The following is an 18,987-nucleotide window of genomic DNA, read 5'->3' on the forward strand; positions in this document are numbered from 1 at the left end:
CTAATATCAAGAAGCTAAAGCTTCTCAGACCTCAACTCCTTGGCTTCCTGGCGCCAGAATCCACCAGCCACCATGGAGACAGAGACGGTTGAAGGACACCCACCTGCAATTCCCTTATTTCACCCTCCTCCTCCCTCCAAGCAGCCTCACAAGGCCAAATGCAGGCTGGTAGGAAAGCGCCAACCAGCAAGGCCACAGGCTCCCCCTCCTTACCAGCAGCCACATTCCTCATAGCCTTTAAAACCTCTTGCCTCCCAACTTTCGGGGAGACGGGACAAATTTGAGAGCTCTCGTCTCCCGACTGATGTCACCCGAAATAAAAACTCTTTCCTTCCCATAAGCCTGGCGTTCCAGTTTTATTTGGCCCCTCTTGTATGGCGGGTAAAGAACTCATGTATGTGTCCGGTAACAATACCAGGAAATCCTGCAGAGGCCTCCCTATCCCGCCTCCTCCCAGCCCTTGCCCTAGGGAGCTGTTTCCTCCCAATTTGTTCTTTGGGGTTGGTGGACGTTTATTTGTTTAAATGCACAGCCTACACCTGTGTGCCATCTCCAAGGAGAGTTGGTGGGAACGGGATACATCATGCAAGCACATTTGGAAAGAACTGGGTGCAGGGAACATCGCCAATCCAGGGGCCTCAGAGATCTTGGGCAGTTTTCTTTCCCTGAGCTTGCACTGTCCACACAGGCTTATTCCTCCCTCACCCGGAGATAATTGGAGGAGAATGTAAGAGACAATGGTCATTTCAACCTCAGGCTTCCTGCTGAGGGTCAGCGACATCCGTCATTGTTCCTCTATAAATTAATAGAGCGGCCCATCCCCGGTTGCTATAGTAACCTCCCCCCAGTGCTTTTGTGATCATGAAATGGAATTCATTGCAAGTGCCATTCAGTGAAGTCTTCTCCAGACAAATTGATGGAGGAAAGAAATTACCGGAAGCCCAGCACCTCCGATCGGGTCTTTGTTTCCAGGAGAACAGTTCAACTGGCTGATGAGAGACCCAGAAGCCACTGTAGAAAAGGACGTGATTAATTAAGGAGTATTACAGAAGTTGCTCTGACCCCGGTGGAGAAGCGCGCTTCGTGGATCCCACACACAGTTCCTGGCACTGCAATTAACCCAGAGCCCTCCAGAAATGTCCAAGACAATGAGGCTTCATTTTTCTCCTTCTCTCTCACTCTCTTGGGCTTGACTTCAATATTTCCCACCTCAAATCGCCTTTACTGGTTCCTGTCTCTCTGAGGAGTGCGACGTGCAGGAGAACAGATGCGGCTCAAATGCAGAAAATCTGGGAGCCCCAAACCGTTGGTGTCCTTGAGGGGGTCATGGGGGGTCCTCCAAGCAGGCAGGATGGTAAACAAGCTCCGCCCGTTTGTAACAACACTCCAGGACCCGGCTGCAAAGAAAAGCTCCCTATTCCACATGAATCCCTTTTTATACAAAAAAAGAAAAAGTATTTTTTCCAATTACATAAGTAATTCAGATCCCCAGTAGAAAAATTAGGAAATAGAGAAAAACACAAGGAATAAAGCAAAGCCAATTATAATCCCCACTGCCACCAAATAACTATGATAGCGTTTTGGCGTAGATCTCCCCAGTCCTGCATAACGGCCTTGTTGACTTGTGACATTGAGGAAGTACCACTTTAGTTTTGTTTCCTTCTGCCCCTTAATCTATTGGGCAGAGGAAGTTCATCTTCTCTCATCCCAGGATGAAAACACTGGAAATGCCATGGCTTCTCAGCAACTTCTCTTAGGCAATAGCTCCATTGCCACTTGAGGTGCAAACAGTCTTAAGTTAGTCCTTAGGATACTGAGCCCATGATATTAATCACATTCCCAAGCTGGACTTGGGGTTGAATCTCTTCCCCCCCAGTTCAGCCCACTCCAGTCCAGAGGCCTGCAGTGGGAGGGGAGGCAGGAGGAAGGGAAGGAAGGGTGGGGAGAGAGGTGGGTAACCTGTAGGATGGTTCTCACTCACGTGGATGGCTTACTCTCCTGACTCCCATGGGTTCCTTCAAGTTTCCCTGCCCAACTGTGGGGCTCCCATGACCCGTGGGGTGCTCTTCATATTCTGAGTGGTCCCAGGTGACCCCTTCCTCACTCTGGACATCCATCAGGAGCCCCTCCAGTATCCTGCGGGGCACTGCCCACACCCCCATCAGATGGCCCCATTGGACAGGTCCCTGGGAGGCCCCTTGTGGGATCTCTCTCTGGTCCACAAGGAACACTGCACTTCCTTGCTTGGACCCACAAAACCTGGGCCTGTGGGCCATCCTCCCATCTCCCAAGCCCTTTTCTGACTCTACCGTCCGAACAGCCAAAGCCCATTTCCTTGCCATGATGTCTCCAGGGGGGCAGACCCCCATCCTCACTCGCTGGAGCTTTTTCAGGCTGGGCCAGGTGTTGTTCTTTGCACCTCTCAACTGCGAGGGACATATTTCAAGCTCTCCTAGAGGTCCCCTGAATTCTCATGATGCCTGGGGTTGGAAGGATCTACCCCTAGGCCCTTTCACCAACAGAAGGGTGGATGGGACTCACAGCAGAGGAACAGCTTGTGCCAAAGCCGTCTCCTCTCCATCCATTCCTCTGGCCGTGTGCTCTTGCTGGCTCTCTCCCTTCTAATATTCTGGAGAGACTGAGGGGGTTTAAGAGAAAGGGACGGATTCTCCTTTATTCCCACTGTAAATTCTGCATGTGGTGGGATGGGTTCACGCTATGTATGGCACCAAGTCTTCAGTCAAACTCAGGGGAAGAGCACTGTTCTAACAGCCTCTTTGTCTCAGTCCATTTGGGCTGCTGTAACAAAACACCCCAGGCTGGGTGGTGTATGAACAGCAGACATTTATTTCTCAATTCTGGAGGCTGGAAGTCCAAGATCAAGATGCCGGCAGATTTGGTGTTTGGTGAGGGCCCGCTTTCTAGGTAGCCATCTCCTCACTGTGTCCTCACATAGCGGAAGTCCCAAGGGATCTCTCTGGGGGCTCTTTTATAAGGGCACTAATCCCATCATGAGGGCTCCCCCCTCATGACCTACTCACCTCCCAAAGGCCCCACCTCGTAATACCATCACATTGGGATTAGGGTTTCAACATACAGTTTTGGAGGAGGACACAAACATTCAGTGTAGAGCACTATTCCACAGCATTCTTTCTACATGTAAAATGGGGACACAATGGCAGCCACATTTATTGAGTGCTCACTGTGTGTCAGGTGCCACGATAAACACGTTACAGGGGTTAAAGTGAACCCTCACTGAACGCTCACAGCCTCAGGAATCAGACACTGCGTAGACAAGCGAAGGGGCTCCCATGACCCCTGGGGATGATTGGAGGAGAATGCAAGAGATGATGGTCATTTCAACCTCAGGCCACAATGGGTCTGACCCAAAGAGAGTTCAGGCCTCGGCCCTCAGCTACTTGGAAGTGCTCTCTGGGCTCTTGCAATGTCCTGCCTGATGGGGTTTTTTCCCCAAAAATGGACACAGCAATATTTCCAGTCCCACGTGCTCTTCCAGAACCTTGACACTCCTCATCAGGAGGTGAGGTCTACTTACCCTCCCCTTGAGCCTGGGTGGGCTTGTGAGCAGAATGAGTTGAAAATGATGCCGTGTGACTTTGGAGACCAGGTCATGAAAGGCTATGTTGCTTCCACTTGGCTGGGCACTGGCTCGCTCTCTCTCATGGTAGCCACCATCTGCAAGGGGCCGTGGAGAACTTCAAATGTGGCTAGTGTGGCTGAGCAACTGAATTTTAAATTTTATTTAATTTTAATTAATTTTCATTGAAATAGCCACATATGGTGCTCTCACTTACTCTCTCTCTCTCTTTCCATTGGCCTACGGAGCCCTGAGCTGCCAAGTAAGAGGTGCGTGCTGCAGAAACCATGTGGAGAGACACATAAAGAGAAGGAAGCCCAGGAGCCCCAGCATCCAGGCCCCAGCTGTTGCGTGTTGCCAGCCCAGGCTCCAGACATGCAGGTGTGGGCAAGCCCTCAGATGCTTCCAGCACCAGACACTGTCTGGTGGGAACAGTATGAAAAACCCCAGTAAGAGCCACCCCCTGGGCCCAGTCAACCCCCAGGACTGTGAGAGACAATGCTAAGTATGGTTGTTGTTTTAAACTGCTAAGTTTTGGGGTGCTTTGCTACGCTGCAACAGATAACCAGACGAGGAGATAAAAAGCACAAAGGTCCCTATGCTAGACTGTCCCAATACCCACCAATATCCACTGCCCCTCCCTAGACTAAGGATCACGGGCAGAACACGGCCCACGGGCCAATTGTCACACTGCCTTGTTTTATAAATAAAGTTTTATTGGAACACATATTCATTTACATTTGTCTATGGCTACTTTCTCATTAAAATGGCACAGTTTAGCAGCTGTGACAGAGACCATGCAGCCCACAGTAAAATGTTCTATAAAACATTTACTACATGGCCCTTTACAGAAGAAGTTTGCCAACCTCTGCAGTAGAGGATTAGATTAGGCTGACCCTGAGGTCCAGGTGACCTGCTCCAGCCAGTTAAATGTGAGCAGAGTGACTGGGTCACCTTTGTGTGGAAGCTTTGAGAACCAGCTCGTACTTTGTGCCTGGGTTTCTTTTCCTTCAGGAAAACCCCCCGTGGTCTAGGTGGAGGCTGCTCCATCAACCTGAGTCCCGGAGTGAAGATAAAATTTGTATTCATTTCCTGGGCTGCTGTAATAAAGTACATGAACTTAAAACAGCAGAATGAGTTCTCTCACAGTTCTGGAGGCCAGAAGTCAGAAGTCAAGGTGTCATAGGGCCACGCTCCCTCCAAAGGCTCCAGAGGAGAACCCTACTTTGCCCCCTCCAGCTTCTGGCATCCCTTCCTTGACTTGTGGCTGCATGGCTCCAACCTCTGCCTGTCATCACGGAGGGGCAGGGCCGTAGCTGACCCGGATGGATGCTCAGCATGAGCTAAAAACAAACCTTGTTCACAAACAGCCACTGAGACCCGGGGGCTGTCTGCACCACTGCACAAACTGTGTGAGTGATGCTAGATGCTGTGACCCCAAGGAGAGGCGGGCTGCATGCCTCGAAGCCGTAAGGCAGGCGTGGCCAGTGACCAGGTCGGCAGACAGTTACAGGAGGCCGGGGCGCACCTCGGAGGAGTACCGTGGCTGTAGAAAGCTTTGCTTTGTAATATTCCAGAATGATCAGATTTTCTTCCACCAGCATGCTTTTATTTTTTTTCAAGTGTGTCAATTACAATTTTAAGAATAGAAAAGTGAGCTGTAGGTTGCAGCTCTCAGGGACAAAGCAGAGCCCATTTATTTGACAGGGCTGTGGGAAGCAACCTGGAGCGCCCTCCCCCAGCCCTGCCCAAACAGAAGCCCCTCATCCTGACGGTCCCTGCTCTGAACTGCAATCTGCTGCCAGCCCCTGTCTTAGCGCGGCTCTGGCTGGAAACCAAAAATGATGCACCAGGAAGACTGCAAATCTGTCTGAATCTACATATAGATTTCCCAGGGCAGGTAGGTGCCCAGCTTTTCCTGATGAGGGGAGTTTGTTCTTGATTTTCTGATTACCCAGAGGTCAGGTTGATTGTGCAGATTTTTGCAGAGCAGCTGTCTGGGTTTTGGGGGTGGCGCAGCTGGGAATTTAACAAGGGAACTTGGTAATCCTGGGGTGGGGGGTCCTGGTCAGATGAACTGACTGGGGATTCCTTTCGGAAATCTATGCCACGGAGTCAAAACACTCCTTGTAAGGAGCAGGGTGAAAACAAACTTCCAGTTCCTTCCCTTCCACTTTCCAGAATCACTGTCTGGAAGGCAAACTTCCTCTACCCCACCTCCCTCCAGTTTCTTTCTTGCCTCTTCCCTCCTCTGGCTAATTCTGCAACCCTCTTCTGAGGCTGGGCTGGTCGGCTTAATGAACCTCACTGACTTGCCACTAGATGAATGGTGTACCATTAGCTGCCTGCTTAACAACCATATTTCTTCCTCCCGATGAGGGCTCAATATCTCTCCCGTGAAATATGGCTTGAAGAGCCCCCATCCCAGACCTGAAGGACCGAGCAATTACTCAGCGGAGATTCTGGAGCGGTGGCAGCTTGGCGACAGCCACCTCTTCTGTCTCCACTGCTTGAGTGGAGATCAGAAGCGGGCAGGCTCCCATTTTACCAGAGATTGATGCTTTCACGCCAGCACTTTCTTGGCTCTCTGTGAAGCTCTCCCTCCAGTGTCCTCTTTCCATCCTAAATTCTAGAGTCATGGGCCTCGGTGTGCTCCCCCGGGGCCAGGATGGTCTGCAGGCTGGACCTCTGCCAGAGGAAGGTAGCTAACCTGGCTGGACCATGGTGGTGACCTATGGCAACCACAGTGTAGAGTCCCATAAGGGCATGCTAAGTTGAAAAGAGATAATAGAGTCAGACACAGGGCATCTACTCTTTGGAGGGGTCCCTCAAATCACCCTACCTGAGTTGCCTATTTAAGTAGGCCCTTCTCTGATCCAAAATCAGGTATCCCCAAATCCATGTCTGTAGAGCCTGCCTCTGTGGTCACTCCATCGTGATTTATCCTCCCTCTCCCTCCCTGGTCTTGCCCCTCCCTCCTACATCCTCTAGCTAGGGACCCTTTGAAACATGTTGGTGTCTGTTAAAACCAGGTGGAGGGCAGGTGGATGGAAAGAGAGAAGGGCTTCCAGCAACATGGCAGACCAAGAGAATGGGATTTTCTCTCTTCCCTTCTAGCACAAGGATAACCACAACAAAATACAGTACCACCACCAAAAGTTTTTTTAAATGAGTATTTATACTCAGAAAAAAAGAGAGGAAAGTCCCCAGGGTGGGAACTAGAGAGTTAAAGACTGGAGCAGGAAAGCGGAGGGGCCGAGGTTCTAGCGGAGGGTCAGGAGGTTTGCGGAGGGGCCGAGGTTCTAGTGTGGGGACAGGAAGTGACGTTTGAAGCTCACTCAAGGTGATGTGGCTGGAACGGAGCCCCCACTTATAGCCTGGAGACTGCAGGAGCTGTTCATGGTTGCCCTGAAGATGGTGCCGGGGGAAGGAAAGATTCCACCTATTGGGCCAGTGACTTAGGGACTTGGATTAAAAAAACCCACCTGTCAGAAATCAAAACCCGAGGCCTCTGCCAAAAATGGGGGCAAGGTGTGATTTTACATTACCCGAGAGGTGGAGGAAGCCCAAGTCATGAGGGCAACATAAAAACTGAACCGTTTAAACACCTGAGCTCTGGCAGAGACAAATATGAAATTGCTCTAGAAGGGCAATTTCACAACCTAGAGTATATTGGACTCCCATGGGGCGGGGGCAGACACTCTTAATATGAACCCACAATAGAAAAATTACAAAACATGTATGTGAACAAACCACCACGGAAAAGAGATTTTAGAAGTAACAAAAGGAGAATTAACTTCCCAATAACTGAAGCTAATAGAACATCCAAACATCTTAAACACATTTAAAGTGTATTTAAAATGATGTGGGAAGTAAAAGAAGGAATTGGAGCCGTAAAGAAAGAATAGGACATTTTGAAAAGAGAATAAGCGGACATGAAAAACATGAAATAGACCTAAAAGTAAGCAAAACTTTCATTGAAAGGATAAATTAAATTTATGAGATAAATAGCAGAGTTGACAACACCAAATGCAGAATTAGAGAAATAAAAGATAAATAGAAGGAGTACACAGATAAAAAATATGAAAACACAATAAATGTGGAAGATAGAATGAGTAGGTTGAACGCACATCTAATAGATGATGTAGAAAAAGAGAATAAAGACAATGGAGGAAGTCAAATTTAACATGAAAAAATTATAGGATTTTTTCATAATTGAAGGAATGAGTCATCAGAGTGAAAATCACATTATCCAAACACGACAAATGAAAATAAATATGCATCTAGACACATTGTCAAGAAACCAGAGAGCATCAAAGACAGAGATCTTAAAAGCAACCACAGAGATAAGACTACCTACCTAAAATAAAATGACAATTTGTTTGACAGAATTCTCAGCATCACCAATGGTTGCCAGAAGACAATACTATAATGACTGCACAGTACTGAGGAAATGTGTCTGTTAACTTAGAATTATATCCCCAGGTGAACTACCATCTAAAAGTAAGGATTGTAAGAGAGACATTTTCAGACAGAGTCAAAGAGTGTTTACTATCCACAGATCCTCACTGAAAGAATGATTAAGAAGCTTGCTTCAGCTAGAGTGGAAATTAAATCCAGAAGAATTTAAATGAGAGTCAACCAAATAAGCATCGACTATATAATTAATAGTGATATTAATAATGATAATGATGATGAATCAAGGGGGTTAAAAAGAAAGTGAAACTAAAATGCTAGCTAACAGTACCATGCAAGATGGGAGGGGAAAATTAGAGAAAATACATGATAAGGAAGGTAATAGATGTAAGTCCAAATATATCAGTAGTTACAATAATAGTAAATGTATTACACCTGCCTATTAATTGACAGAGACTGACTGGGTGAAAAAAAAATCCACCAATACAAAAATTTTCAAGATACAACTGAACCTAAAGGTTGAAAATAAATAAAGGTTGAGAAAAATATGTATACAAAAGAAAAAAGAAAGCTAGTATAGCAATATTATGACCAGACAAAGGAGTCATTAAAACAAAAAGCAAGTCTTTACTCGATACTATAAGAAATAATTCTTCAAGAACATATGCCAGTCCTGAGCCTCTGTGCATCTAACTATTTGGTCTTGAATACAGAAAGCGAAACTGCAGGAGAAACTAACAACTCACAATCACAGTAGAAAATTTTAACATATCTCTGTCAGAAAATCATAGCTTAATTAGTAAGAATATAGAAGATTTGAACCACATGTTTAACAAGCTTGATCTAGCAGACACAGAAAATAAATATTCTCTTAAAACACGCATTGACACTTAAAACTTAATCAGATGTTAGGCTACAAAAGAAGTTTCAGCAAATACCAGCGAGTTGATATCATCCAGATCACCTCCTGACACTAAATAATAAAATGAGAAATCCCAAACTAAAAAGCGTACTACTAAATAAGAAAAATAAAGCATAATAAAAGTATTAAGTATTTAGAACCGAATGGCACTGAAAGGACCACCTTTCCAAGCATGGGAGATGCCTAAAGCAGTAACGAGCGACTAAAAACACTTGTTAACAATTACTAGCCAACATTAATAAAGTGAGCATTCAACACAAGGAATTAGAAAAAAATACCAGTGAAATTAAATAAAGAATGGGAGGAAGGAAAGAGTAAAGATAGGTACAGAAATTAGTGAAAGAGAAAATATACAAAAGAAAGAATTAACAAATGCAAAGTTGGTTCTTCAAGAAGACAGAGTAGATGAACGTTTGGAAACAAAAATCACACAAAAAAGGAAAATCACAGATGAATATTATCAAGAATGCAAAAGAAGCCACAAATATATAGTAGGATTCTTTAGAAAAATAAAAAGAGCACTACAAACAACTTATGTCAAAATTTTAAAAGAGATGAAATAGACAAATGCATAGAAATGAACAAAACTATCTCAAAAAGTATTAGAAAACCTGTAAGCACTGAGGGCGTTAAGCCAGTAGTCAAAAATCTGCTTGCAAAAAGAGTACCAAATCAGACAGTGTTACAGGGAAGTTTTACCAGACCTTCAAGGAGCACATAACTCCTATCAAATATAAATTGTTCCATAGAAATTTCCTGGGACGGGAGCAGAAGGAGGGGATCCCCAACTCCTTATATCAGGACGGCAGAACTTTGATGCCGAAAACAGGCAAGAACAGTACCTACAGGGAAAATAGGAACACAGATGCACAAATCCTAAATCAAAATTAGCAAACCAAATCCAGCAATCTATATATAAATGCTTTCTCATGAGCACAGAGTCTTTAACTCAGGAATATAAAGACAATTTAACACTAAAATATCTGCTAAAGTAATTCACCACATTAAAAGATTGAAGGAGAAAGTCCATATGTATAATTATCTTATCAGATGCAGGGAAAGCATTCAATAAAATGTTATATCCACTCATGATTTTTTAAAGAAAATTCTCAGCGAACTAAGAATAGATGGAAATTTTCTTAAACCAATAAGTAACATCCACCAAAAAAGCATCATACTTAATGGTATAACATTACAATTATTTTCCTTAAAGCCAAGAACAAAATAAGGATGTCTGCTACATCATTTTGAGTCAGTATTTTACCAGGATCTTCAGCTAACATAATAAATAAGAAAAAAATATTACTTAGGATAAATATTTGGCTGCATTTAATTGATATCAATGCAAATTGATAATGACTTAAACAAAATAGGTGTTTCTTTCTCACATCGGTATCTAGAGGAGGTCCAGGGCCAACACGTGTGCCCCATGAGGTCGCCCAGGGACCCAGACTCAACCTGTCTTGTTGTTGTACCATCCCTAGCATGCTGCCCTCATCCCGTGGTCCGCCATGCCTGCCACTATGTCCACATGTGCAAGTCCGAGGATTGCCAAGCAATTTTGAAGAAGACAGATGAGAAACTTGCCCTCCCGGATGTAAATACTTACTGTAAAGGAATATGGAGCAACAAAACAGTATGGTTTGGATCCAAGACAAACAGACCAATGGGAAAGAAGAGGGAACCAGAGGCAAGTGGTCAGTTTGTGGAAACTTGGCAACGACAGAGGTATCGGCACAAATCAGTGCAGAAAAGAGTGGGCCCTACAATAAGTGGTGTTAGGATACCTGGCTATCCACATAGAAAACAGGAAAGTGGTATTTGCCTTACACTATACTTGAAAGTAAGCTCCAGATGAAATAAAGACCTAAAAGTGAAAAAGCAAAACTTTAAATCTTGCAGGAGAAAATATAGGAGAACATCTGTATGATGTTAAGATAGAGAAGGACTTCCTAAGATCCAGAAAGCACAAATTATACAGAATAAGATTAAGTATATTTGATTACAGTAAAATTTAAAGCTCCTAAACTAAAAAGACAATGTAAACAAAGTTAAAGACAAGATGCACTCTGGGAGATGTTTTAAAACCACCATATTGCTCAATAAATATTGAATAAATGGATGAAGGGAGGGAGGGAAGGAGAGAGAGATGGATGCATGGATGGAGGGACGAATGAGAGACATTTAATTCTTCTGCCTATCCTAGCAATGGGCAGAAAGCCTGGGTGGTTGTTACTGTTTTAAGATATAGTGTGTTAATAGAGAATTTGAGGTATGGTAAGGAGAACATATCAGGAAGTGACTGCTATTGAAAAGATAGTTAATTACTCACAGTTCCCAAGAGAGGGAGTACACACCATGCCACAGGGGGCCACCGGGGGAAGCACCAGCGTGGGTCAGGAGGCCGAGGGAGAGGTGGGAACTGTGGCCAAGTGCCTTTACTGTGGTTTCCATGGAAAGGAATGGAGGAGGCAGGGTAAGCAGGCTTAGGATTGGCTGCTGTGAATAATTCAGCAGGCACTGGGGCATACCTGGGGTGATTAAGGCAGGTAATATAGTGGGTGATATAGTGGCCTGGAGTGTGAGAGCCTGATGAGGGAGGCGGGCCCTCGATTTGTTGGTTGTATTTGGAAAGTGTGGCCCTGGGAGGACTCCCTGTGAGCCCAGAGTGGAGAGGAAGAAGGGAGGTGGAAACTGGCAAGGGAGCAGGAGGCCAAGGCAAGGTGACTTAGGCGTATCATCCAGCTGTCCAGAACAAGGCGTGTAGGACAGATGTTAAGACACCAGCTTTACAGAAACCAGATGTGGTTAGTACAGTTACACACCAATTACTGCTCCCGTCCCCTGTCTTTTTTATTGCGCTGCTCTGAATTTCCTTGCCTGGTAAACAGCTGCTCAGTCTGGAGCTGCAGGAGAAAAGGATGAAATTAAGGTGCCAAAACCAAGAATTTATTTTGGCACCTGGCACACAAGCCCAGCAGAGCATACCAGAGCGCTGGCTTATCACCTTCACCTGCTTTGCCTGATGGAAAGACAAGGCCCCTCCCCGTCAGCCGAGGGAGGGGGCACACAGCTGCCCCTTCTGGGACAGGCCCCTCTGTTCGGATCAGCTCCATCTCTTGCCCACACTCCTCACACACACAGCCCAGTTTGTTCCTCAAACATTTTTCTGCCAAGCTCTCTGCATGAGCAAAGGAACATTTCATTTGCGTGCGTGAAAATCTACCCTAGACTAATGTCTTAGTAGAGAATTTAGGATATTTAAATGCCAACCCAGCTGTTAAACTCTCCCCTCCCTGGGAGTGGAGTTTTGAACCAGATACTCACTCTAGCTGCCCGTGAAATGCAGCCCCAGACCAGCTAACAGATGCGCCACCCTCCAGAAGCCACTGAGAGAGGAGCTGACCTGGGGTCAGAAGGTAGGGGTCTTCTCAGGCCTCAAATGGGGGAGAGGGCTGGTTTTGAACACACCTGACCAGTCTCTGATGGTCAGTCTCTACTGCTTGGAAACCTTATCCATTCGACCACACTATAGGTCCCTGTTATAGATCAGGGACTTTCTGGGAATCCAGGTGTAAATAAGAGACTCAGAGTGTTATGTGACTGTAGTCCAGAAGGAGAGACAAGTAAGAAAGCAAAAAATTGTGATATAGAAAGAGCAGGATCAGCTACATAATTTGTGGCCCCTGGTGCCAAATGAAAATGGGGGCCCCTTGTGCAAAAATTATTAAGGATTTCAAGTCAGTGAGAGTAGAGCATTAAACCACACACAGGGCCTCCCATGAAGCTGGCCCTGCGATGGAGGCCTAGGTTAGGGTGCTGTTAACTGGCTGGGTTAAGGGGAAGCACTGGCCACAGGGAGGCTGAGCCATCCGGAAGCCAGGGCGCTTGTTGGAGGAAGGAGGGGGTTCAGAGCATACCTTGGCGGCCCCCCAGTCTCGCAGACGTTTATATCAAGGGGTCCACGTCATTGGATTCACCTGGGTCTTCTCCAGCAGCTGGTCATAGATTGCACAGAGAAGCCCCAAAGACTGTTTTTGACCTTCACACGGTTCCCTCCTGGCCCCAGGCTCCCTCCTGGGACCACTCTTACCTACCCCACCAACAGTGGCATTTGGGTACTTTACCAGGGTCTGTCCTGTGTCCTAACTAATGGCCTTTACCCTTTAACAGGGGGAGGGATGCCTTCTGGTGCTCTGATGGCAGAGGCCCCAGGCCGGCTGCTCAGTCCCCTGTTAACCATTTACTGCCCACCACTGACTGTGGTCTGAGTGCCCAGATGCAAGGTGGTGGGCTGGGCAGGCTCAGTCACAACAAGCTGAAATGCCGGATTGTGCAGAAGTAATTGTGGAAAGCACATGCTAGTTAATTCAGAGTGCTTGGTATTTTGAAGCTATTGTATGCCAGTGTTTGTCTGGGAAGTCCAGTTTGCCATTTCTCATTGGAACTCCTTCTGGGCACTAACTGGTTAACGCAGTTCCAGGCCAGTCTTTGCCTGGGGCGCTGCATGTCCTACTGTCATTGTGCACATTCTTCCAGGATTAATGTTCCGGGCAATGCCCTCAGAAAGGCCTTTGGAAAAAGGCATTAGTCCAAGCTTGGGCCACAGCTAAGCAAATTCTGGAATTTCAGCATGCTGGAAGGAGGCACAGTGATCAGAAATCACAACATACATACAGGAATATTTAGATAAAATAATCTATACTCTGCTTTTATTTACAAGCCAGGAATGTGCATCTTCTAATCTCACTTATTGTTAAAGTGTACAGATGCACATCAACCAAAATGGCAAGAACCCGAGGGCTTTAAATCACGTAGAAATCAGTGCTGAGGAGGTTCCCACATTTGTTCAGGGGCTAATGAAAGAAATATCAAATTTACAGAAAGATATTTTCGAGACAATGGCTGAAACAGATATGAGACTGCTCTCTTCTTTGCTGGATCTCAAAACAGAAATCCTTTCCCCAGGAAGTGAGGCGCTGCAGGTGGACAGAATCCTACATGTATCCTACCTGTGTGTGGTGCTCCAGTCCTGACTCCTCCTGCAGAACCACAGCCTCACCTTCATCGGCCCTGGGACTGGCATCTGTTCTGAGGCCCAGTGATGTCCAGGGGGCACGGGCTCTGTCCACGGCCAGAGGGAACCAGCCATCTCCGCCAGCACCCAGAGGGTTGCCTCCCGCCTCCACCCCACCCCACCCCATGCCACAAAAGCCCTATGCTCTGGGCTGCAAGTCTGGTCCACCCCAATGGGCTCATTCTTCAGAGCAGAGTGTCCATAGGACAAACAGGCCCCTCTTTAGCCAACGCCACTGGCCTCGCCAGCACAGCTTCATGCTGTGAGATGCAGGAGGGGAAATGAGCTGTATTCATTTCCCAGAGCTGCTGTAGCAGGGTACCACAAACTAGGGGCTTAACACAACAGAAATCTAGTCTCTCCCAGTTCTGGAGGCCACGAGTCTGAAATCAAGGGGTGGGCAGAGTTGGTTCCTTTCGGGGCTCTGGGGAGACTCTGTCCCATTCCTCTCTCCTGGCTTCTGGGATTCATTGGCAATCCCTGGCTTGGGCCAGCATCACTCCAGTCTCTGCCTCTGTTGTCACACGGCCTTCTTCTCTGTCTGCGTGTCCTCTCCCTTCTTAGAAGGACATCAGTCATATTGGATTAGGGCCCACTTTAATCCAGTATGGCCATGGCTGAAACTTAATTACATCTGCAAAGACTTTCCAAATAAGATCCCTGTGTGAGTCAGCTTGGGCAGCTGTAGCAGAAGACCACAGGCTGGGCGGCTTAAACAACAGACATTAACTAACTCGCTCACAGTTCTGGAGGCCAGAAGTCCGAGATCAGGATTGGTTTCTGGTGAGATGTCTCCTCCTGGCCTGCAGACAGCTGCCTTCTAGCTGTGCGCTCACGTGGCCTTTCCTCTGTGCGTGCTTGGGGAGAGTGCTCTAACATCTCTTCCTCTTCTTGTGAGGACACTAATCCTAATGGAGCAGGGCCCCACCCTCACGATCTCATTTCACCTTAATTACCTCCAGAAAGGCCCCATCTCCAAATACAGTCACATTGGGGGTTAGAGCCTCAACATATGAATTCTGAGGGGACACAATTCAGTCCATAATAGTCACATTCTGAGGTTCTGAGTGGACACAAATTTTAGGGGGACACTATTGAACCCTCTGCGGGAATGAAGGGGACTGAGGACCCTGTCTTCCAGCGCCTCCTGGTCCCCAAGTCTGCCCGCTGCCTAATGTCCCCAGCTCTGTCTGGCCAGCTCCCAGGCTTGAAGTATGGATGTAACTTGTCCCAACGATCCCCCTCCGCACCTCTCTGACTTCACATCTCTTTGCCTCCCTCTGCTTCCAGATGTGAATCCTTTACCCTTCACACTGCCCCCTTCACCCTCCACATTCTTCCAGGTCTGTCTTCCTGAATCCTGCCCATCCATCAAGGCCACTCAAGTGCCACAGCTTCCTGGAAGCTGCCCCCCTTCCCTGAGCTTCTGTAGACTCTGCCTTTCCCTCCTCGTTTCTTTCTTATATGATCTTACCTTAGTCCCTAGAAACATCACGCTTGTCCCAAGCTGAACACATGAGCAGGAGTTTCTGGGGAGCAGGGAACATGCCCTGTTTCTGGTGCCCCTGCAGGGCCAGCACAGCCCCTCGCACATAGTACTGGGGGTGAGGGAGCCAAGCACAGGGTCCAGCACTCCCCCCTTGCTCTGTGTCATCTTGGGATGGTCACTATCTTTCTAAGGCTCATTTTTCTTGTCTGCAAAATGGGATCGTAAGATTGTCTGCCTCTCCGGTCAGTCTGAAGAGAATTGAGACAGAACTCAAAGCCTCAACATTCCGTGTGATGAGGGGCCGGCTTCCCCAGGCCCCTGAGACTCTCAGCCAAGATGCGGAGCCTCCCACGCTAAGGAGAGGCTGGGGCCAGCAGGCCTGAGAACCAGACCCACTGTCCCCAGTGTCTCCAACCTTGACCCTTCCACCCTTCTGCTGCTGAGCCCCAGGGCCCGTATTCTGTCCTCCTCAAACCCGGCTCCCAGGAGGGGCCTGCACACGCCCCCCACTCACATGACTCGGAGTTTGAGCAGCTTTGCCTCCCAGCGGCATTCGCATCCACCCAGGACAGGAGTATTCCAGAAACCTGGGAGCCCAGCCAGCTTGGTGGGTGGGGAGGGATTTGGGGGCAAGGGACCCCTGTGAGGACTACCCACTCATTGGGGATTTGGAGGATTCTGATGGATGTCAGCTCCCTGCTCTCCATGGAGGGAAGATTTGGCAAAGCAATTACAGTGTTGAATACCAAGGGGAGGGCGGCTGATCTCCCAACACTGTCAAGTGTCTCCACCATTAACACACAGCAGGGTGCCCCAGAAGTGTGCTCTGTGGATGGCTTTCTCAGCCACCTCTCTGGAACCAGGAGCTGTGCCGGTCCAGCCTCCCTGCGACCTTCCCAGGATTTCCATTTGCCCTGGGCAGCCCTGACGGGGCAAAGACATCTCAGCCCTGCAGGTGGCGGTGGGGGGGGGCGGCGTTCCCAGGAACTGGGCTGAGTGCCGTCTGTCAGATAGTTGCTCCTTCTGGCTGCCACTTGACGGGAACGTGTCAGATTCACTCTGAGGCCTCCTGCCAACACCCAGGTTGGGGGGTCTCCGGGGGTCTGGAAGGTTAACAAGGTAGACTATACTAAGGACCAGACCTTCCTCTGCCACTGCCAGCTGTGAAATCCAGGCCTATCACTTAGCCTTGAAAAGGCCCAGCGCTCTCAAGCGTGAAAATGTGGGAGCAATACTTCCTGCGAGAGGGTGGATGAAATGCGTGAAGCGGCCCTGATCATGCTGTCCGGGCAAGAGCCATACCTGCCTCGTTCGTCCTCGCGTGCTCGTTACTGAAGTCAGGGCCTGGGCTTCAGCAGGCGCTCAGTGCCCCGGGGAGAAATGAAGTATAATGCCCGAACAAATAATAAGGGAAAAAATAATAATAATGGAAGAATGGGGTCATAATAAATGAGGAACGAAAAATTGAATATAATTTAACGAACATTTAGGTGGAGCTTGCTCTGGGCCAGGCACTGTTCTAAGAACTTTACAATTATTAATTCAACAAATGCTCATAACCACCTCGTGAAGCTGGTGCCGTTATTATCTCCATTTCATAGATAAGGAAACTGAGGCACGGAGGCTAAGTGACTTGTTCAAGATCCCACAGCCAAAAGGGGGCAGAGGCCAGGACTAGAGGTAGGCTGCTGATGGGCTCTCACCACCATGTTCCGCCTGCCCAGTGAGCCTGAGGATGGCTGCAGCGTCCCACCCCCTGGGGCAGGAGGAGGAATGCAGATGGAGGCAGTGGGCAGGGGAGGCGTGAGGGGGAAAAAGGCAGTCCCTCTGAGGACTGGGTCAGTCACAGACCACCAGCCCAGGAGGCAAGGTCCAAACCACCGACACCTTTATATCCCCGTACCTGGAATTGTGGCTTGTAAAAGGAATAAAAACAAATAATTGAGCCTTAGGAATAGCCATTTGTCTAGAGAAATCAGTGTTTTTCAGAGAGTCTTGGCGTCTACACCCAGAGAGAGGTGGACATCACCCCGCATGCTCCCCAGATAATCTCCGAGAAGGGAACAGGAACAGCAGGTGGTCCCCCTAGGTGGCTGTCGGCTTCCATCTTCCAAAATCTGCCCTAATTTAGACTAACTGGGGTCGAGCTCCGTCTTGCTAAGGGAAAAGACTGCATTATAGACTGTTGCACGATTTTTGAAAGAACTTTTTAAAAATTAGGCACAGCAACATAGCTAACAAAATAGAATTTGCCTAGTCAAATTTCTCACTGGCTTCTGGAATGAATGGAAAGAAACAAATTGCAATCAGCATTTCCATTATGTATGAATGAAGTGCTTGAAGATGGTGGAAAAGTTAATGCTTATTCCACTCGGTGGTACCACACGCACCAGCGCAACCCGACAGAGCGCTCGGTCTTTCGCTAAAAACGGCCTTGCTGTTTCCACCAGGCACCTCCCAGGACCCAGATCCAATGCCTGTTCCCACGTCTTCCCTTCCCTCCATCGGATGTGATTTCTCCCTCCTCTGGACTCTCACAGAACTCATTTACATCATCTTTCTGTCAGTGATTCTTGCTGTCTTGTAGGATTAATAACGACTCCTCTGCATTGAGCACTTACTCTGTACCAGGCACTCTGCACACATTATCCCTTTCACTCCTCACACCACCTCTGTGCAGAGGGTTATGATTCCCATTTTACAGATGGAGGGTAGAAAGGTTAAGTCATTTATTATGCACGTGCTAAAGTAATCACCTGTCTAGGCTCCTCTTATCTCCCTCAAGTTCCGAATGAGTGACATGTGAGTCACAGAGGGTACATTTACGGGGAAGAAGAGCAGACTGTTTGCCTTCTGCAGGCTGCATTGTGTTCATTTACTATTCAACCAACTCCACACATGTATTACATTTATTCTGTAGGTGTCAAATGGTGTGCCAAGAATTAGAATTTCGAAACTTCATAAATTGAGGCACCTGGGGAGCTCCCAGCCTCCTGAGGGAGATGGCATGGCTGTGAAACAACCCTCACAATGTACCTACAGAGGAGGGAGTCGTGGGAGTGGCCAACACTGTCTGGGGGCACTGTCAGTCATATGTGAGCTAGGTTTTGAAGGATGAGTAGGACTTTCCTGGTAGGAAAGAGGAAAAAGTCATTGCTGGGAAAGGGAGAATGGAGTGGGTGAGTCAAGGGGTGGACGCAGTGGAAGGTGAGTTGAGTTTCTTGGGCATCATGCTCACAGAGGGAGAGAGAGTGGTGGTAGGTAGATGGACACCTGGACCCATACTGAGGGGGAGTGGGAATGAACTATTTACTGTGCCCATGAGGCAGGCAACTTCCAACTATATTAAAATATAGTTATCAAAATATTTAAAAAGCAGTAGAAAGATATGTACTTTTTTATTTGCACATTGAATAGCACTATCCAGTAGATGCCTAATAACCACTGTAATTTCGTAATAGTGATAAGCATAAATGATATTTCAA

Source organism: Ceratotherium simum, chromosome 16 (assembly GCF_057802395.1).
Source record: "Ceratotherium simum simum isolate JZ-2026a chromosome 16, ASM5780239v1, whole genome shotgun sequence".
NCBI lineage: Eukaryota > Metazoa > Chordata > Mammalia > Perissodactyla > Rhinocerotidae > Ceratotherium > Ceratotherium simum.